The 22775-nt window shown below is 39.3% G+C and overlaps 1 protein-coding gene across 1 annotated transcript in view; it reads right to left on the minus strand.

Annotated features, from left to right (window-relative positions):
- LOC308250295 (prothymosin alpha-like) overlaps positions 1-20839 on the minus strand; it is a 154333-nt gene extending 133494 nt beyond the window's left edge. The window contains exon 1 of the mRNA XM_080672753.1: positions 20649-20839. The gene's annotated coding sequence lies outside the window, so the exon portion shown is untranslated. The remainder of the gene's footprint in view (positions 1-20648) is intronic.
- Between the last annotated feature and the right edge of the window lie 1936 nt (positions 20840-22775).

Consider the following 22775-nt stretch of genomic DNA (forward strand, 5'->3'; position numbering starts at 1 on the left):
TAGAATCAACATCATTAAAATGTCCATTCTACCCAAAGCAATCTATAGATTCAATGCAATCCCCATTAAAACACCAATGGCATATTTCACAGACCTAGAACGAACTCTCCAAAAATTCATCTGGAATAAAAAAAGACCCTGAATAGCTGCAGCAATCCTGAGAAAGAAGAACAAAGTAGGTGGGATCTCAATACCAGATATCAAGCTGTATTACAAAGCCACTGTTCTCAAAACAGCCTGGTACTGGCACAAGAACAGACATATAGATCAATGGAATAGAATAGAGAACCCAGAAATTGACCCAAACCACTATGCCCAATTAATATTTGACAAAGGAGGCATGAACATAAAATGAAGTCAAGACAGTCTCTTCAATAAATGGTGTTGGAAAAATTGGACAAATACATGCAAAAAAATGAAACTAGACCACCAACTTACACCATACACAAAAATAAACTCAAAATGGATACAGGACTTAAACATAAGACGGGAAACCATAAAAATACTAGAGAAATCCACAGGCAGCAAAATCTCAGACATATGCTGAAGGAACTTCTTCACTGATACTGCTCCTAGGGCAATGGAAACTAAAGAGAAAATAAACAAATGGGACTACATCAAAATAAAAAGCTTTTTCACAGCAAAGGAAACCATCAACAAAACAACAAGAAAGACCACTACGTGGGAGAACATATTTGCCAATGTTATCACTGATAAGGGCTTAATCTCCAACATTTACAGGGAACTCATACAACTCAACAAAAGGAAGATAAATAGTCCAATCAAGAAATGGGCAACGGACCTAAATAGAAACTTTTTGAAAGAAGACAGAAGGAAGGCCAAGAGTCATATGAAAACATGCTCAAAGTCACTAATTATCTGAGAGATGCAAATCAAAACGACAATGCGATACCATCTCACACCTGTCAGAATGGCTATCATCAACAAATCAACAAACGACAAGTGTTGGCGAGGATGCGGAGAAAAAGGAACCCTCGTGCACTGCTGGTGGGAATGCAGATTGGTGCAGCCACTGTGGAGAACAGTATGGAGTTTCCTCAAAAAACTAAAAATGGAACTCCCATCTGACCCAGTAATACCACTTCTAGGAATATATCCCAAGAAGCTAGAAACATCAATCAGAAAGGATATATGCACCCCTATGTTCACAGTAGCACAATTTACCATAGCTAAGATTTGGAAACAGCCTAAGTACCCAACAGCAGATGAATGGATTAAAAAACTGTGGTACATCTACACAAGGGAATACTACGCTGAGCTAAAAAAGAAGGAACTCCTACCATTTGCAACAATATGGATGGAACTGTAGAGCATTATGCTAAGTGAAATAAGCCAGTCAGAGAAAGATAAGTCACATGATCTCACTCTTTTGTGGAATATAACGAACAACATAAACTAATGAACAAAAACAGTTCCAGAGACAGAGAAACATCAATCAGACCATCAAACCTCAGAGGGAAGGTAGGGGAGGGTGGGGGTAAGGGGGAGAGATCAACCAAAGGACTTGTATGCATGTATATTGGCCTAACCAATGGACACAGACAACAGGGGGTTGAGGGCATGAGTGGGGGCGTGGGGGGGTAATGGGGGAAGAAGGACACATATGTAACACCATAATCAATAATTTAAAAAAAATTTCAGACTTAAAAACAGTGATGTTTTATTTAAAAATTTCCTTTAATAATCCTATATAATAAAAGCCTAATATGTAAATTGTCCTCTTGGTGGTCGTTCGACCAGGAGTTTGATTGGGAGACCGGGAGTTCAACCGCTTGCTATGACATGTGCTGACCATCAGGGGTTGGCACAGAACATGGTGGATGTCTGCGACACAGCACTGGCAACAGCCGGTGGCCCCGACGAGAGTGGAACCGAGGCGGGATGGTAGAGCAGGTGAGCGGGTGGCTCCAGGCCAAGGGTAAGAGTGGGGGCCTGATCCCTGCAGGCCACCCTGAGGAACCCCATCCATGCATGAATTAGTGCACCAGGCCTCTAGTTAAATATATTTGGACTATTGTTTACAATGGATATTCTTTATAAATGGTGAAGGGGCAGATTTAGTCTTTTTTCCTTGGCAATAATAAACCTACCTGCCACTCAGCTGTGGACCAGCAACATCAGTGTAATTTGGGAGTTTGATGGAAACACAATGTCTAGGGCCTCAACCCAGACCTATTGAATCAGAATCTGCATTTTAACAACATCCCAGGAGATTTGTATGCACATTAAGGTTTGAGAAAAGCAAATCAATTGAGTCTTTTTTTCAAAATTCACCCTGCTGCAAAAGCAACTAACTATAACATATTCTTCAAGGCAGGCCACAGTTTGGAATTCTGATTTATTTGATGGCTTAATGTTTATTGACTACACCTGGTGTGCTAGATGCTGCAAGGAAAATTCAAACCACCCAGCCATTGCTCTATAGTTACTTTACTCTAAAATAAGAAGATACAATTTACTATTTTTTTTCTTTAATTGGTTCTTTACAAAAATACACATTGAATTAAAAGAAGAAAAAAAGTTGGGTAGAAGAGACAGATTAGTGTCTGACTTCAGGGGATGTGTTCATTGTTAAAATAAGAGTAGGTAAGGGATGTTCACATACACAAGTAGAAATGAGGGGAATTCCATCAATCATTTAGATGTTTGGTCTAGGAAAAGCAAACATCTGGATGGCTGAATTTTGTGTAGACAAGGTATCTGGATAATTGCTTGCATTTTGTTCTTCTCCTCCAAATGTTTCAGCTTTGTGTTGATGTAGCTCAAGCCTATTGCTCTCAGACATTTCATGAATTTTTAGTAGAAAAAGTTCTGAAAGCATTGATTTCCTGTCTACATTCCATTATTCATGAAAATTATAGTCTTTTAAACTGACCATTTGGTCAAGTTTCCCCCCCTTGTGTTAAATTGCCATTTTATATAGTGAATATAGGAGACATTCTTAGTCACTATTATTAAGATATGTATGTTGAAGTGAAAGTAAGAATTTTGAAGGGGTCCAGATTTTTTCAACCCCAAATATGCCACTTTGGCACAAGGATTATTTTAGGTGGAAGGCAAATGAGAATAAAAAGATATAGGAAGAGTGTTTTGCCCTCCCCTGATCTAACAGCAGGGCATGCCTTTCTCTTTGTGAAGGTGTCTCCCTGCCCTGTACCAGGAATAGGAGAGCAACACTAATCACTATACTCTGCACTGAGTCTGCACTACCAAGTCTTACTAAAATAACTCTTCCCCTCCATTAGTTTTCCCCATATTTCCTAGTCACTTTTCTACAGTTTATTGTTCCTCAAAGTCCAACCTACTTCCCTTTGTTAAAATGGTAAATATGAACCCCTGGGTCTATCTGCTTGAGTTTCACTTCTTTTCTGTGAACTCCTGTGCATGCAACCTGTTAATACACTTGTATTCTTTTTCTCCTGCTGATGGGTCATTTGCCAGTTAAATTTGCATTCCCCAAGTCACTGAATCTAAGGGGGTAGAGGAAAAGATTTCGAACAATTTTTTTAATTTAATATATTTTATTGATTTTTTACAGAGAGGAAGGGAGAGGGATAGAGAATTAGAAACATTGATGAAAGAGAAACATCGATCAGCTGCCTCCTGCACACTCCCTACTGGGTATGTGCCCGCAACCAAGGTACATGCCCTTGACCGGAATCGAACCTGGGACCCTTCAGTCGCAGGCTGATGCTCTATCCACTGAGCCAAACCAGTTAGGGCAATTTCGAACAATTTTAACTCTACTAAAACCTCCTTTTCAGAAACTTAATAAATCATTTTAAGAGAGGAAAGGAAGAAATAAAGAAGGAAGGATAAAAAAGTAAGAAATGAAGCATGTGGGAAGTCTGAAACATCACTAGAAATGGAATGAGAGTTTTTGGGGATTGGCTCTTTAATCATCTGTTTCATCTTATCATTGTTCAACCTGTCAATGACTGCAGGCACCGTATGGAGAAATTATTATTGTCACACCCCAAGCCTGCAGTGAGGTCAACTGTTGGATCAATAACAACTCTGCTCCATCAGATAATGAATCTAAATGAGAATTGCCACTGTTAATCAGGTATCTTGAAATCCTTGAACAGGGCACTATTATAAACGATTGCTGAGTATTCTTCTCCCTTTAACCTCAGTGGACTATGCTCACCCATATTTTTAATTAACTAATTTAGTTCAGGACATTTAAAATGCTCAAATCTTTTCAAAATTCTCCCCAGGGAGGTTATTCTTGGAGTAGATATCAGGAAGAATGTCCTTTCTTTATTTGTAGGGATATATTTGGCACATTTTAATTTTTTCTCAGAGGAGCATGTTTCCAAGGAAGACTTTGGTTTCACATTTCACTTAGCACCTAGTTCTTTCCCTCATAGAATGGTAGCATTTTGAAATTCAGCAAAAATATACAATGTTCTTTACGGGGTATTAAACAAAAGTCAAAGCTTTGGAAAATTACAACCTTCGGTGCACAAGGAGATGTCTTCTGCTTTTATGAAAGTTAATTAATAATGAAAAGTCTTTTAGGAAAAAATGTTGAGTTACACTGAGGCTATGGGGAAGTCTTAACAATGAAAAGGTATTTTATTCATTAAAAAAGACAGATTTTTGCAGTTATGAATATTATTTAGTTTACATTTTTGTGGTCTTTGTCCTTTAATATGCATTAAAATCTGAAATTTTAAAACTTAGAGTTTGCATTTTCCTGTACGACATGAGAAGAACCCATGATATTATTTCTTAAGTAATTTTATAACAGCAGGGTTGACATTTTAGTTACCAGAGATAATGCCACTCACCTGCATTTTGCTTTCCAATTCATCTGTCATATCTAGAGGATGGGACTGAACTGACCAAGATGAGACAGTCAAAAAATGATGATTTTTTTATTTTTTGTCTTTCTGACTTGACTGGTAAATTAGCAAATGCAGTTAAAATACTATGTGTGCATCCTAAGATATGGGGGGGGGGGCGTGAGTTATTCCAGTATCTCATTAAAAACTTTTATTGGTATTGAGATCAGCCTTGCTCTCCAGAAACCTCCCTTTTTATTTAGACAAGCTCTGTATAGCTTCCAGCATGAAAACACATATCTCTTTAGGTAACTTAACTGTTAGATATTTTAATCGCTACCATTTATGGCATTTATGAACCACCATTTCCAGTTATTGTTGCAAAAGAAAGCATCTCAACATGCAATACAATAACAAACAGGGGTTAGGAATTCAGACAGGGTATGTGGGGATGTTTTTTTCTTTCAAAATGTGGGGCCTCAGCTGGAAAGACTTAAATGGCTGAGCAATGGCTCAGATGATCGGGGACTGGAATTATTTGGAAACTTCTTTATTTTTATGTCTGATACATGGGCCAGGATGATGCAAAGGCTGGGCTCAGCTGGAGCTGTTGACAGGAGGAGCACATCCACGTGGCCTCTCCATGTGGAGGTGCCTCTGTAGTGAGGTGGCTGGGCTGTCAGTGGGAGCGTTCCAAGAGGGAGCATCAGGAAGGATTCTGAGAGAGCCAGGTGGAACTGCATGGCTTTTGGTGACCTAGCCTCAGAAATCACAGAACGTTACTTCTTTGATCAAAGCAGTGACAGGCTTGCCCCTATCCAGGGAGTGGTGTTACTGATCTCACCCCGGGAAAGGAGCAGTATCAAAGTTTGTGATTGTTTTTGTTTGAATTCATCTAAGGATACTTTGCATCTCCCAATATTACCTAGTTTATCTGTCTACACACAGTGGGTTCCAGAAAAATGTAAGAGGAAAAATAAATTGCTATGAGAATATAACATGAATTATGTTTCTTCCAAGTCTCCTTGTAGTCAGTCAGGCTGTTGCATTAGTGTTCTCTCGGATGTGGCCATTATTAACTAGAGTTCTATTAGCTGTTCATTTGTGGCATAAAAAAAGACCCAAATACAGAGATTACTTTTAAACTGAGCCATAGTTTTATGAATGTTAAAGCACAAATCAATGCATATTGACTGGGTTTGTGTAGATGAATATGATAGCATTGCCCTCAACAAAACATGGTTCATTTCTTAAAAAAAATGCACAAGGCTAGAACAAAAATAAGAAGCACTTAAGTTTTTCAAGATATTGAATTTTAGGTACTGCGCTAATACATTCATTTCTTCAAATGCTTGAAGCTGTATGAACAGGTGCTACACTTTCTAAAGTACTTGCTTCTGTGTGGAAGGTGTTGGGCAAAGATCAGAGGAGGATATTAACTATAGGTAACACTCCTGTGACACTTTGATGAGCATCTATCATTTCTGTGGACACTAACCTTGTCAGGTAGGTATAATCATCTCAAATTTACAAATAAGCAAATTGATGTCAGAGGTTTTCTGCTACATTCTAAGGTCATTTCCTTGAGGTGCTGATAAGGAGATTTGAACTTCTCAGACATGAATACCTTTGAAAAGTCATACCTAATTCTTAGCTAAATTTAAGTACTCCTTCTCTATGATCTTATTATTTTATGTGTTTGTTTCTCCCCACTTGAGTTGAAAGAAAGGACCTTGTCTCATATATCTCCCCCCACTAAGAATTTGACCCAAAGTGATGAATGAATGCTTGAGTGATTGAAGGTTCTGACAAAGGAAAACTTGATAAAAAATTTACATAAAGTGTTTCTAATTGTTTTTGTTGGGATAAAGGACACTCCCCCAAATCCATTCTTACATCTCTTTCAGTATCATCAAGCAATGAGTTTAGAAAGATCAAATCAATCATAAAAACAAATGACTAAGCTCCATTTCATTTGCAGTCCTCAGTGTTGCACAGAAGGATTGGGACACTTACATTTACACAACCAGAGGCTAGCCCACTCAGGATTCATGTTCTCTTGATTCTTCTCTGCCCACATTTTCTTAAAAGCAACACTCCCTACTCAATGTTATATTTCATAAGTGAGAGCTGGAAATTGGTATCTTCCCTCTGCAACATAATGAGCTGTTGAATTTACTTTTTCAGTAGAGGAATAGCAGAGAAGAAAACAGACACTAAGAGAGTAAATTGAATATATCAACACACAATTTTATTGATGCATTGAAGAGTAAATGAAAAATAAAAGTAAAAAAAAGTATAATTAAAAATTAAGGGAAATGGGACTGGTTTTCTATCTTATGGTTCTACCCTTGGTGGGTAGAAAGTACTCAGGACATGCAGGTTGCTACACAGCAAGTGGTTTGAACTGGTGAGTGTCATTGAATGACACTCAATATCACTCCCACTCAGCAATGCAAGTCTCATCAATACAAAGTGCTGGATGAGCCCTAACTGGTTTGGCTCAGTGGATAGAGCGTCAGCCTGTGGACTCAAGGGTCCCAGGTTCGATTCTGGTCAAGGGCATGTACCTTGGTTGCGTGCACATCCCCAGTAGGAGGTGTGCAAGAGGCAGCTGATTGATGTTTCTCTCTCATCAATGTTTCTAACTCTCTATCTCTCTCCCTTCCTCTCTGTAAAAAATCAATAAAATATATATTTAAAAAAAAAGTGCTGGATGAAGCCGTACACCTCCTTTAAGTCCTGTGGTGTAGTAGCCAGTGGTGCTGGTTCAGGCATCATTCAGAAAAAAACTTGCTGGGGAAGTTTTCCAATGTAAAGGTGGCCAGATATATTTAGCCAGCGCCTCCACTACATAGTCAAAGGGTGTTTGTACTCCACACGGGCACAGTGATGGCCACATCTCTATTCACCTATAGCATCTGAGGCAGGATTCCCTGGAACAGATGCTGGGTTTGAGCATTGTAAAGCTTGTGTACCATGTGAATTTCTGGCCTGGCATTGCCATAATTTATTTCATCCTCATAAAAAGTGTTAAAATCTATGGCCTGAGGTCCTTAAGCTTGTGAGGGGCATGAGGTCTGAGCTGACTGGCTGGGTAGTTGGTATGGTTATAATGCTCCACAGGCAATGGCGATATTGGTACCCGCGCCTCTGCCAAGGTCTGTATGTTTGTTATAGAGAAAGGACACAATTTGTTGAAGTGAAATTAAGGCTTGAAAAGCTGAAGAACTGTTAGAGTAAGCAGTATGATTAATGTTTGTTTTTCTCTTTAATTGTGTCAACTGTACTTAATGAAATTTCTTGATTCATTCAAAACATTTTATTAATTTGTAATAAGTGCTCACACAAGCGCTATAAGAGGTATGTACATTTGGTAGCTTATCACACTGATACCAACTATACACACACACACACACACACACACACACACGGATTTTCATTTAGTCACTCATTCAGCAATTTTTTATTGAGCTTCTATTTTTGTACTGAGTGTGTTAAATACTGGATGAAAAGATGAGTAAGACTCCTGACTTGAAGGTTTTTGTGTGTAGTAAGATGTAATTGGAGTGCTAATTTTTATTTCCTCTATGGATTTTGAAATTACATTGGCTGCATTGATCAGCATTATATAAAAGAAAAGTAGAGAGTGTGAATTATGAAGTGAGCTTCGGACTGTCTTTGGAGAACCAGTACTGACGTAGATTTGAGAAAAGGTTTGGAAGTCATCTGTCTTATTAACAATTTGAATTCTGACTTACTCTTTGCCTTCAGGGGTACAAGTAATTTGCTTTCCAGGACTGGGAACAGGTCCACTTTTCCTTCTCCTGAAATTTCTGCCCCGAGGCTGTTCCAATCATTTTAAAGTTATGACTAGAGCATAGGTGGTGCCTTTATGTCCGTCATGGCATCAGACACCACAACTTCCCTTTTTGAGGGAGGCTTGGCCAGTAGTGGTTTTATTTGCAAGTTACAGATTGACATATGACTTTGCTTATCCAAGGTCATATGGCTGACAAGTGTTGGAGCAAAGACTTAGTTGGCTTCTAACCATAATCAACAAAGTAAATTTTTCTCAGGTAGCAAATTTCCAGGGTTGCCTTTGCCAATTTTGAGAGCAGCAAACCAGTGTTCCACTTACCAAAACCTTGCCACCTTCTTTCCTTTCAACACAGGGCTGAGGATAAGTAGGATAACAACAGGAAGTAGAAGTGACATGTTCAGTATTTTTGGTTCTTACCTGGAAATTTTGGTTCTGAAAGGGGAAAGCATTTTCTGAGCTGCAAACATCAGAAGTGCCCCCCCCGCCACTTCATCATATCACCACAGAGAGGTAGATATTATGTTCTCCTTTTATAATAGAAGAAACTGAGTCTCAGAGGGTCAAAATAATTAGCTCATAACTACACAGGTTGTAATTGGCTGTGTTTATTCAGGTCCCATTTGCCATCAAGTTTTCTATATCCTTGGATACTCTAGGTCCTTAAACAGCAGTGCAGGAGGGAAAAATGGAGGGGTAGCTAGGTTGTAAAAGGAACTGAGAAGAGCTAGGTGAATCCTGCTGACCCAGGACAGCAGGAGAGTGGGAGGATCTGGAGAGGGAGGGAGAGAAGTTGGCCCCTGTAGAGACTCTTTGGTGTGTGAATATTTAACACACTCTGCTTCTCCTCCAGGCAGAACAATGTTCTCTTTATACCCTTCCTTCATTTCAGAGGTTATGTAATTCTGTCAGTGTTCTTTTCGTGGACATAATTATAGGAAACTTCTTAAAACAAAATTTACTAGTAGAAAATTATTTTGAACTGTATATTTACTAGTATAAAACATATGTCATCTTGATTATTACATCCTAAAATTAAAATTCACAGACGGCCTTTTATTCACATTTATAACAGTTTTTTCATATTGCTTCTCATGTCTTGGACCCACATAATGCCTTTCTAATAAGGAGCTCAAATTAATCTAGTGGGTGGTGCTTAGCTGCACAGAGGTTAGGAGCAGACAGATAGCCTTCAAATCCTGACTCTTGTACAGCTGTGTGACCTTGGCAAGGGTGTCAACCTCTTTTAACATATCTACAAAAATGGAGTCATTTCCACCACTCTGAGATGTTGGAAAGATTAAGTGACACATGATATGAAGTCTAATGCAGGATCTTGTGTAAAATAAGGGGTCAGTCTCTGTTAGTTTTCTTCCCCTTTCCTCCCCACATGAGGGAAGAATGGCTTCAATCTGTTGCCTCATTTTGTAGATGGAGAAATAAAAACAGGAGTGAAGGATTTACTAAATTTCCTAGAAGAATCTAGTCCCATTAACTTCCAATTTGCTATTCTAGCTACTGACTCTATTAGATCTACCTATTGTATCAATTCTAGATCTACAGACAGGAAAGAGACCCAGTAGGAGGGAATGATCCTAACGTTGGGCTGTTGAAAGATGCTGATTCTGTTAGTTTGACATTTTCTGGGGCTCCAGAAATGTGAGAGAAGTGGTGGCTGTGCTTCTACCTCTCTACCACTCTTGGCCTCACTGCTTTCATGACAGTTGGACTTTACCTCTCTTCTAGGACCTACACTTTTTCTTCTATTATTATGTTACGTATAAACTTGCCTGTTTCCACCACTAGATCCTGAGTGTATGGAGGATAGAGGTATGTACTACTCACCTGGTATTTTGCACAGTACCTCTTCCAATGCCTCTTAGGTTGCTAATCAGAAAAACTGGAGCAGTTTTTGTATGAGATGGTATGATGATGTTGAAATTCATAGCAAAGTTATGATTCTGTTACAGTAACTGAATACACACACACATGCATATACTCACACACTCACACATAGTTACCTGCTTAAGATATTGTCATCCAAAGGGCATAATGTGATCAGTATGGTTGACTGTGTCCTTCTCAAATTAGCTTTAAGGTGAAATTATTGAAGGCTTCTCTTCAGCATTGTGAAACTAGCCATTGTCAAATTTATTTGATTGCTTATTTATTGTTTCTCTTTTCTGCTAATATGTAGGCACCATGAGAACTGGAACCTGTCTTGTTCTCCACTATATCCAGTATGTTAGAATAGTCTAAACATGGTAAGACTTCAGCTTATATTTGTTGAATAAATTATAATGGATAAAAAGTTATCACTTCCTTTATACTATTTGCCTGTAGGGCAAGAGTACCAGAAAGATGACAAGGTTCTAGCCATTGTTCCAACCAAGTCACTTGTATAGGCATGTTACTAGAGCCCTTGTTAGGAAAGGGGTTGGGGTGACTGTCAGGATGTTATGGCTATTGGGGTCCACAATACGTATAAGTGGTCTTCTCAAAGGTTGAAGAATTCCAGTAAGATCCATGTTATGGGGGCTTTTTATGTTGACATAAGAGTTAACATAAGAGTTGGTGTAATAACTCTAAATTAGGATGACAGAAGCTATCTTTAATAGTTCAATAATCACACTGTAGTCACTCATCATTTCTCATATATTTTGATTTACTTTTTACTTATCTGTCTAAATTTTCTTCTTTTTTAGTGCCAGATCACATTCCTACTCTTCTATTTATCATGTGAAGAGTAGGAACTTACACCTGGAATTATGCCTTCTTTCTCCCCACAACTGTTCAAGACTCAGCTTGCACCCACTAATTTTAAGGGATAAACCTCTTCTCTATTTCATCTGCCTAAGACACCTGTAAATTCTGCATGGTAAGTTTCTCCTTCTTGGCATTTAATTTAATATTATCCTATATAATAAAAGGCTAACATGCAAATCGTCTCCTTGACCAGGAATTTGACCAGGAGTTCGACCAGGGGGCAGGGCCAGTTGGGCCAACCACCTGCAGCCCCTCCCCCCAGCTGGCCCCACCCCTGATCAGCTCCCCAATTGGGGGTGGGGCTTGCTGGCCAACCTCCCGCATCCCCTCCCCCTTGCTGCCCGGCCTGATTGGGGAGGGCCAGCTGGACCCCATCCATGCACGAATTCATGCACCGTGCCTCTAGTTGATATAATAATTTGTTTCAGTGGCTACAAGTTCTCGATGACTGAAACTCCACAGAAAAACAAGACTTGCCTACCTTACTCTCCTGGAAGATTTTCACCTCTGTACAAAGAAAGTATTTGCCACTGGATTCACCCCATTTCTTTTCTTTTATTCCTATTTACAAAGTAGCTCCCACATTTCCTATAGCTGAACTAATTTAACCACATCTGTATGTGTCAAAGAGGTGACTGTAGCCAATATCTGATTTGTGCTGTTCTGCTGAGAGATAATATGTACCCAAGTAAGTCATTGTTATCTCGCGGACACTCAATTTTGTACCTTTAGGGATTGATGACTTTGAAATGTTTAATTCACTAGTTAAAACTTTGGGAGAGGAGAAATAATTAAAATATTAAGCAATGGGATATTGTAAACAATATTTATGTTTTTATGCTTCTATAAATATACTTTAGAAATATAATTTTTATTCACATTGTTTTACTTAACATTTTCTGTGCTGCTACGTGGAACTTCATAATGATACTTTTAAAAATATATATTTTTATTGATTTTAGAGAGGAAGGGAGAGGGAGAGAGAGAAACATCAACGATGAGAAAGAATTCATTGATCAGCTGCCTTTTGCACGCCCCCTACCGGGGATTGAGCCCACCACTCGGGCATGTGCCCTTGACCAGAATCGAACCTGGGACCCTTCAGTTCACTAGCCAACACTCTATCTACTGAGCCAAACCAACTAGGGACATAATGATGCTTTTTACTGAAACATACTATTCCATCAAGTGGCTATATCATGACTGATTTAACTGTTCCCTTGTTATTGACTACCTTCAACTTTTCATTATTCACTCTTTGGGTTACCTTTATAAATGTGCTTTTTTTCATACTTTGTCTTTTTACTTTCTAAAGGTATTATTTGATAAAAATGATGGGTATTAAGAAAAGAACTGTGTTAAAAAATAAGACAATAAGGGCAAAAATATCCATCCCCAAGTTCACCATCCTGATAGAGTGATAATTAATACTAGGTGAATATTATTTCAGGTATCTTCCTATGCCAAGAGATTAGCAGAGATTCTGTTGTATAAATATTAAATCTCTATCCTCTTAAAATATGTGTCTCTGTAGTGCTCTATCCCCAGATCCAGGAGGCTTATGTCATAGGGAAGGAAAGGCTGGGCTGGAATCACCTCATGAGTTTTCAAAAAACAGTACAGATGCTGAAGAGCCTTTTCCAGAAATTTTAAAGTCTTCAAGGTAAATCCACCAGCTTTGAGGTTTAATGCATACTAGTATATTTATCTTAAAACTTTCATAGCAAAACAATAGGTCTGAAAAATGGTGTTGAGAAAGGAATTTTATAATATGTTAAAATCTAGGCCTTATGGACTTGATCATTCAAGTGGATTATGGGAGAGAAACAGTGGCCAAATGAGAATGAATTGACCTGACCCTCTGAGGCTGGACCTCAGTGTAAGGGAGTGACTTTAGTAACACCCAGAGAAGTCGTGAACCTCTGAAGACATAAGGTCAAGTGGGCCACTTTCCTGGGACAAGTCAGGGGGAAGCTCTTGGCTCCTGTGAGAACTATAGCTTCTGTTTAGTGTCACTTGCAGTAAGTCTGGAAGCGATGGCACAGAGGTGATGGCAGAAGGCAGGAAGACATGAGCTTGGACAGAGCTCCCAGTTCCCTGTCCTCTGTGCTTGAAAGCCGAGCACCAAGAGTATTCCTGAGTGCTCTGTGGAGGAGATGCAAAAGAGCCAAGAGGGCTAAGGGTTTTCAGGGGGAAGATGCTAGAGGACCACAGGTAAATGGTCAGAACCATGGACCCCATGTAGGGGTGAGTACACGAGTATTAGCTCTTCTCCTATCCATTGGCTCAGTGTCACAGTGCAGGGAAAGGCAGAGACCAATTCTTTATAGCACAGAGTCTTCAGAGAACACTGAAAATTTGAGGACTTTATTTTCCTCCACATACACTGCCACAAGGTCATGCAAGCAAGCCATACTTCTAATATACCCAGATGCTGTCTTGGAGAACAGTAAGGGGAGAAGAATACAACCTTAATATTTGAGCATTTCCCTGGATCTTATCAGCCAGGGACAGATACAGACTAGCACTGTTTTCATTACTGAATCTCACTGAGTCATCTGGGTTTTGGCAGTGGGACTGTAGAATACACCTGTTCCCCAGCCCACAGGCTGGCAAACTCTTTCCCCATAAAGAGTGCTTATTCAGCCATGCAGCAATCATTTTAACCGTCAGCAAGATGACTTATGGAGCTAGCTTCAAATCTATGTGTAAAGGTCAAAGAGTTTTATAAATTATATATTATAGCTATTTCCTTGGGCTAATCTATATCTGTTTATTCATAATCTTCTAAATGTTTAAACCTAAAATATTCACTAGAGCTGAGAGAAATAGATGTTTTTGGCATTTGACCTCTATAAAAGTCAGTTTTCGTTTAAAAGTCTTCTTTATGCCTAGATCTGTCACTTTGGGGTCCAGTTTCTAATGTGCAAATGTTCCAAGCAGTTATTCTTAAAAACATCAACACATAAAACTACCTAAACACACATTAGCTTTATTTCTAAATGGCACTCTTGTTTTAATGTAACTGTTGAAACTTTTGAGAGCAAGGGTTATTGTCTCAGCTACCCTGGGAAATTTCAAAGATTTAAAAAGATTGGGCTTTGGAGAAATTTTTCTCCTTCTTAATCCTTAACTAATTGCAAATGGGTCATAGAGTTGTTTTGTAACATTGTCTGATGGATCAACGTGATGCATTCATGCCCTTTAAATTAGGAACTTGGGGCTTTAAATCTCCCAACATACTCTTTGGATAAGAGCTGAAGTTTAATGCGCAGCCTGTGCCCACCCAGCGCTGGGTCACACTTCACAGGTCACATCAGTGACTGCTCAGGTGTAATAGGAACCTGGCAATTTCAAAAGGTAAGGCAGGGAACCTCTCCATCATCTCAGTGATGCCTATCTGCCCTCCCTCACCACATCAGGCATAAAGCATGTTTCCGTGTAACAGCAGCAGGGCAGACGAAAGGCTGCTGGGCAGGCATTCCATTTCAACCCTCATGGAGAACTGAGGGGAACGGTGCAGAGGCAGCCAAGGTTGTAATGCTCTTTTCTTGCAAGTTTCTGTTTGGGTGGAAAAGAGTCCAAGCTGGCCATGCATGAATCACCCTGTCCAGTGCAGAGCACGCTGTGGCAATGGGGACCATGGATACTCAAGTGATGATGGCTTTTGCCTCCCACTGCAAAGCTGTCCAAGAACCTTTTATGACAAAGTTCAGACCAGGTCAATTAATGATCTGGAATGCAGAAAGGGGCCATTTTTCAACTTGTTCGTTAGGCAAGGGACTGGATAGCTGAGCATCTAGACCTGGAGGTGACAATATTTTCCTGGTCAAAGATATATAAAATTGAACACTGGGTTATCGTTGCTTTGTTTTATTGCAACAAGTTTTAGAACATGCTGGGCACATTTTCTTCAGAGGTTTTAAAAACTCAAGTCTCTAAAAGATATATGATGGGATGTGTTTGAAGACATGGAGACAGGATAAAAAGTTGACTTAGTCATGAGTCTCATACATAATATGATTTATTGCCACCTACATTTTTTGCTAATATTTTCTGTAATATTACTTTTCTGTGTTGAATGGCACATTCAAGCTGGATATTCCAAAATTCTCTTTATGTTAGTAATCTAGATGTGGCATATTATATTTCCCAAAGATGGCTGTACCATATATATACTCTTTTATATTTTGTACCATATTATATATTCTTTTATAATGTGACTAACACTCCTTTCACCAAAAAGCGGCCCTATATTTCTTCTCCTTGAATCTGGGTGGGAAGCTTGGGACCTTGGGTGGGATGCTATGTGACTTCTAGAACAACTAGGTCATCAAAAGAATACAGCATCTCCCTGGCTCTCCTTGGGATGCTTGACCTTGGGAACCAGCTGCATGCTGTGACGATGCCCAAACTAACATGCAGAGTGACCACACGGAGAAACCTGTGTGGAGAGAAGGTAATGTTCCCAGGTGACAACCAGCAGCAACTGCCATATGAGAGTGAATGTGCCTTCAAAAGATTCCAGTCCCAGGCTTTAGGTCTTCCAACTGAGACCCCAGACAGACCTTGTGGAGCAAAGACAAGCCTTCTCTGGCCCACAGAAACCATGAAAAAAGTTGTTATTTTAAGCCACTGTGTTTTGTCCAATCTGACGAATTTCAAGGCAAATTGTTCACCAGAAAGATGTGACTGTGGTTTCTAGAATTTTGATCCCATTCCAGGGGACATAAATGGATTCCTGAGTTACAGAACAATGACACTTGCAGCTTAGCTGCTTTTATAACATTTGCCTTTTAACCTCAATCGTTGAAAGTATAGTGAAAAAACAACAACACCCCATCCAAATTAACTATAATTTCACCACATTTTAGCTGTCTTCTGTAGCTGTTATGGAGCTGGCCCTCTGCTTTGATGGTCCATGCACACATCAACGTGTCACATTTTCAGATGTCCTGATTTGTAAGTGGCTGCATGACCTCAATATGGCTTCTTGTATTTATTTAATGTAATAAATGATTTTTTCCAGGCTCATCTGAGAAATATATTGGAAGTAGCACTTGACCCATCTGTCTGTCCTCGCTCTACAGTAGTGCCTGTCTTGACCAGGGATTGTCCACCAGCTGGAGATAGTATTATTACACTAAAGAGGCCTGAAGCCCACGTTTAATGCTCAGTGCAATATTTACCCAAAATTTCCACACATTAATGGTATAAGCTTTTTTCTCCTAAAAAGATGAACATATTAAAATTTTATGGTTGAACTTTCTATGATGAGAAAACTGAAAAATTGAATTTGTTTTTAAATGTAGAACAGTCTAAAGGCAAATGGGTATGTGGAGACAATGAAGAGAGGCTGGTTCTTTGCTGGAGCCAGAGAAAAGCTGTTGCACAGTTACCTGGTGGATGGGGAGAGCAGGGGAGCCATGGCCAGCAGGGCACCGAGACTGTACATCAGCCAGCAGATGAGACTGTCTTTGCATTCATGGTAAACCATTTGTTCTAGGCCGCGTATGATCTAGTGAAAATGGGACTTTGTTTTTGTCTTAGGTAGGGGTCTCTAGGAGCAGAGCCTGACTTGCAGATTCTTGTGCCAGCAACCTAGTTAGGGGTTATATTTAGAAAAAGGGGAAGAAGGAAGCAAGGCAGGGCCAGGGAAGAAGACAGGATGTGGTCTTAACTGAAGTTTAGTGGAGCCTCATCCCATGGACATCTGTGGTGCACATGTTGCACCATGGAGCTGAGCTCCCCCTTGAAATCCCACCTTATGTACCTGAGTCTTGTCATTGGCCACTTTCTGCTTGTGGGTGGTGGTGGACAGTGACGTAATCTGGGTGAGGTGGCTTCTGTTCCAATGAAGGCAATTCTTTGGAGGAGGAGGCTGCTGTGGGCCATGAATAGCCAACACAGTAGGGTGGGTGCAGTGACCTGATGAAGGGGTCTGGATGGAACATGAAAAGCATCCGCTATATCTATTGTCCATTTAATACTTATTTAGTATTGGATTTTACTTTTCCCTCTCACCATGATCCATAGATGTTCTGGTCACTCTTGGACAACTGATTATCCTACAGTCTCTTTAAATGGAAAGACAGAATTTTGATTAAGAAGCTAGAATGTACAGTTCAACATATTGAATAATACTTTTCATTTTATGTTACGATAAGTCTTATCTCCCCTCCCTTCTCACCACCATGCCAACTCCCTCAGTATGGCATGGTAAGGCTGGTTATGGGCCTTTAAGAGAAAAAAGGTGAAATATATAGGGTGTCCCAAAAGATGTATAATTATTTATAATTATAATTATAAAAGTAGTGTTTATTAAAATACATTTCATTTTCAAAATTGAGCTATCAGCTGTTAAAGTGTGTATACATTTTTTTTGGGGGGGGGACACCCTGTAGAGAAAAAGGTAAAGCTAGGGGAAAAATTAAAACACAGAATATATACTGTAAGATCCTGGTGGAACTGTCCCAATATTTGTCTCTGAACTTTCAGGCAATCAATAAAAGAGGAAAACAGTGACAACACACAGTTCATATATGCAAAGTAAAACAAAGCATTTTTTTCAAAGGAAGCAATCTATTAATTGTTGAAAATAATTTTTTCCTGTAGGTCATTCTTATGATGACGTAGGATATGTCATGAATGATGTTCTCAACAATATTCCTTAGTAATATTCCCCAGTGTGTGTGGGTGGTATAATACCAGTGTGATTCAGTAAAAGAAGTGTTTAATTTTCCCTTGGAGAAAGAGGGTATAGAGAAGGAGGTGATATGTATATATGTATATATACACACATACGTCTATCTATCTATCTATCTATCTATCTATCTATCTATCTATCTATCTATCTGTCTGTAGTGATATGGTTCAGTCTGAGGATAAGCTGTTTTCAATGTTAGAGGACCGGGTGGACTATTTGTTCTCCAGCCAATTTTCCAGAAATATTATTTCCCTTGACCAAAATTTTGTTAAGTCCTAAGTGCGATGAATTTGAGATTATACTTTCTGACAAGCACTTGGACTGTAAATATACTCTCACACTTATTATGGTTTTAGTGTTCTGCTGCTTTTTGGATAATGTAGACATCTCATGAGACATCTCAACTCTGACCAGCAGACCTTGAGCGATGGATGAATGGATTACTCTGACACACGTTTCTGTGAAAGAGAGGCTAAGGGGCTGCTTGGCAGGAGGCACCAAAACAGCCCTGATTGCCTGCCTGCCTTAGGCTTTTATGATAACAACAGTTTGAACTAAAATTAACCTCTAGATACAATCAGCAGGGTAAGTATCCTTGAGAAAGCACATGCTTCTACAAGGTCGGGTCTAAAAGACTAAACATAGAGATTCCAGCAAAATACCTGGGGGCTCAGACTTGTTTGGAAAAGTCAAGGCAGGGGCTTCCACCTTTGGCAAGGTCCCCCTAAGAGGCTCCCAAGCTTTAGAAGAATCCTCCTTACCAACCAAGACTTTCCAACCAAGTCCCATGCATCCTCACATCATGACATTTGAGAAGCTTGATAGGAGAAAACCTTAACCTATCAGGAAGGTGGGCTGAGAAAAGACATGATCTTCCTAGGAAAGGAAAACAGAATCTGTTCCAATTTATGAAAAATAGTTACCTGAGACCTCTATAGTCAATATTACAGAGCATGGCCATTTTAATCTGGAAAATACTTCCAAATGCCTACTTCAGCCATGAAGAAGTGTCATCAAAGTTCCCATAGAATATTTAAATTTTAATAGCAAATTTCTCGGTTGAGTTCTTCAAGGTAAAGCAATTTACAAAATGTACCTGTTAGTAGCTGAATGGGTTGATTTGCTGTGTGGAATTGCTAGCTCTTAGTTTTGGAGAAGATTACTTAGGTTCTTCTTTGGAGAAGTTGGCAATATGTTCTTCTTCCTACCAACTATTACAAACCAGGAATAGCATCTATAGAAGTCATGCCTAGAGCATAATAATAGGAGAACATACTTAGATGGGTACTTAACTATTTAGTAAATGTACAAATTTTTTTTCACTAAAGAAAATGTATTCATATCCTCTGTTAAAGCAAGAGTAGCAGGTAAGCTATGTTTATTTTGCAGATGGATCTGTTTAGGGAACAATTTTAAAAATGTGTCTTTTCCTTAGATACACATAGCTATAGAATCAGATTTAGAAAAAATGGTTGTTATTGGTCTTAATCTTGCTATAGGACTGGAGAAACATTCATAGTAATCAGCCAGTTAAAAACTCAGTCAACTAACTAGACCTGCATATCTTGTTTTCTCTCTTCCATGGTTTCCAATATGAGCAACCCTGATGCTATTCTTTTAAAATTAAATTAAATGCAGAAAAATGAAATTAGATGCCCATTTTACAAAACTCACAATTAACTTGAAATGGCTTAAACACTTAAACATATGATCTGAAGTCATAAAACTCCTAGAAAAAATGGGGAGAAAGCTCCTTGACATGGGTTTTGGCAGTGGCTTTTTAACCAAGATACCCAAAGCACAAGAAACAAAAACCAAAAATCTACAAGCGGGACTACATCAGAATATAAAGCCTTTTTACAACAAAAGAAACAATCAACAAAATGAAAAGGTAACCTATTGAATGAGAGAAAATATCTGTAAACCATTTATCTGATAATGGTTATTATTCAAAATGTATAAAGAACTCATACAACTCAATAACAAAAAAATCCCAAACAATCTAAATAAAAATTGTGCAGAGTGAACAGATAGTTTTCTAGAAAGTACATACAATGTCTAGTAGGTACATGAAAAGATACTCAACATTCCTAATTAGCAGGGCAATACAGATTAAAACCACAATGAGCTATCATTTCACACCTGTCAGAATGGCTATATAAAAAAGACAAGAAATAAGAGGTGGTGAGGATGTAGTAAATTGGTTCAGCCACTGTGGAAAACAGTATAAAGTTCCTCAAAAACTTAAAAACAGAACTACAATATGATCCAGCAATCACACTTCTGGGTATACAGCCAAAAGAAATGAATACAGGGTACTGAGGAGATATCTGCATTCCCTTGTTTATTGCAGCTTTATTCACAATGGTTAAAATAAGGAAAAAACCCAAAGTGTCCATCAAGGGATGAATGTATAAAGATGATGTGGGTTATATATACAATGGAATATTATTCAGCCATTGAAATAAGGAAATCCTGCTACTTGCATGGATGGGCATTGAAGGCATTATGTTAGGAGAAATGTCAGACAGAGAAAGGCAAATACTTCCCTAACCGGTTTGGCTCAGTGGATAGAGCGTCATCCTACGGACTGAAGGGTCCCAGGTTCGATTCCGTTCAAGGGCATGTACCTTGGTTGCGGGCACATCCCCAGTGGGGAGTGTGTAGGATGCAGCTGATCGATATTTCTCTCTCATTGATGTTTCTAACTCTTTATCCCTCTCCCTTCCTCTCTGTAAACAAATCAATAAAATATATTTTTTAAAAAGGCAAATACTATATGTGGTCACTTATATGAGGAATCTAAAAAAGCCAACCTTGCAGAAACAGAGCAGAGTGGTGGTTACCAGGGTCTGGGGGTAGGGAATTGGGGAGATGTTGGTCAAAGGGTATAAACTTGCAGCTAGAAGTTAAGTAAGTTCTGGAAGTCTAATACCATTGTGATTATAGTTAACAATACTGTATTATATACTGAAAAGCTGTTAAGAGACTAGATCTTAGATGTTCTCATCACAAAAAAGGAAATGATAAGTGCCTGATGTGATGGAGGTGTTTTCTAACACTATGATGGTAATCATATTGCAATATATAAGTGTATCAAATAGACATTGTATAGCTTAAATTTACACAATATTATATATCAGTTATATTTTAATACTAATAAAGAAACTGAAACATATTTGCTGCTTTACTCGACAGCGTTACCAGCTTATACTTACTGATATTAATTGCTATAACAATAATTGGCATTAGAGAAAACTAAGAATGCTTTTTTTCATTTTCCTACTTCTTTCCCCAAGTGGCCCAGCTTTCATCCAAGCTCTAGTACCCACACCTGGGCCTGTAACCAAGGAAATTTTAGCCTAGTAAAAATTTAGGAATATCTCACTAGAAGTGTTGGTTGGAAATATTTTTTCCCTGCTCTATACCCAAGGGAAGCTGCTAGATGGTACTAAAAATGATTTGGCGGAACGATTGACTGAAGCTTGCCATTATGATCACATCAACCTCCTGTCACAAGCTATCTGACCTGGGCTGGCCCTGTCTACTTCCCCTGCAGGCCCCTTCATTCTTCTTATCTGGCATTCGGCCTTCTCTGTTTCAGATGAAAAGCTGAGCTACAGCTGTGCTCTGCACCTGCCCATCTAACCGCCTGATTTTACCCTTATTTGACTGTGTACCCCCTTAGAATTGGGCTTTCCTTGATTGGGAAGATTTAATGCAAAGGAGTTATTGCACTATACTTCAAACATGGGGAGGGCATGCGTGTGTGTGTGTGTGTGTGTGTGTGTGTGTGTGTGTGTATGTGTGTGTATACGTTTAACAAAATAAGGTCCAGAAAAAAGTGGTAGCTGGGAAAATAGTAATCTCATGTGCAGACCTCAGTAGTTATTGGTAGATCATTCACCCTTGAAAAATAAGCTATCTAATGTATTTAGATGAAAAAAGCTAAGGATAAACCAGTCAAAAAGCAAATTGCACCCTGGAGTTGACTATCGGCCCACATCATCTTCTGTACCTGAACATTGGCATGAAACCCATCCCACTGCATCTACACAGGAACAGAAATGAACATGGGAAAGATGACCTGGGACACAAAAGCCTAACTGCAGGCCTGAAACTTCCATGATCCAGAGAAAACATCCGTCCTCAGAGGAGGCAGGAAGGTAGAATCTGCCTATTGAGGAACCGGAAGCGCCTATGTGGAAGTTCTGTGGCCGAAGGAATGTCCCACCAGATAGAACAGTTCTGTGCAGTGAGACACCAAGCTTTTCCACCAGTGCCAGCTAGCAACACAAGGGTTTTCACTTCCCTCAGTGTTCTCTGCTTGGAATTTTATCACATGGATCCACCTAGGGACAGTACCCAGCAAGGGAAATAAATAGATTTATTCTGTGGAGGATCCCCCCCACCCCCAAATAAATGAAACTCACTAACACTCTTTGTTATTAAGATTGAGACCTGGCAGGGATCAGCCCCACCCTGCTGTTTACATTTCCGTTGTCTATAGTTACCATGAAAATAGTAACTCCCCCCGCCCATTCTGATTTACGAAATTGGTTTAACTTTTCCTGACAGTCTCCAAATTACCAGTCACTCTGCATTAATAGGCCTTGCACTAGCCAGGCATCCCTGTGCATTCTATCTCTTCTACCTCTCCATGCCATCTGTC

Source organism: Plecotus auritus (genome assembly GCF_963455305.1).
Source record: "Plecotus auritus genome assembly, chromosome: 6".
NCBI lineage: Eukaryota > Metazoa > Chordata > Mammalia > Chiroptera > Vespertilionidae > Plecotus > Plecotus auritus.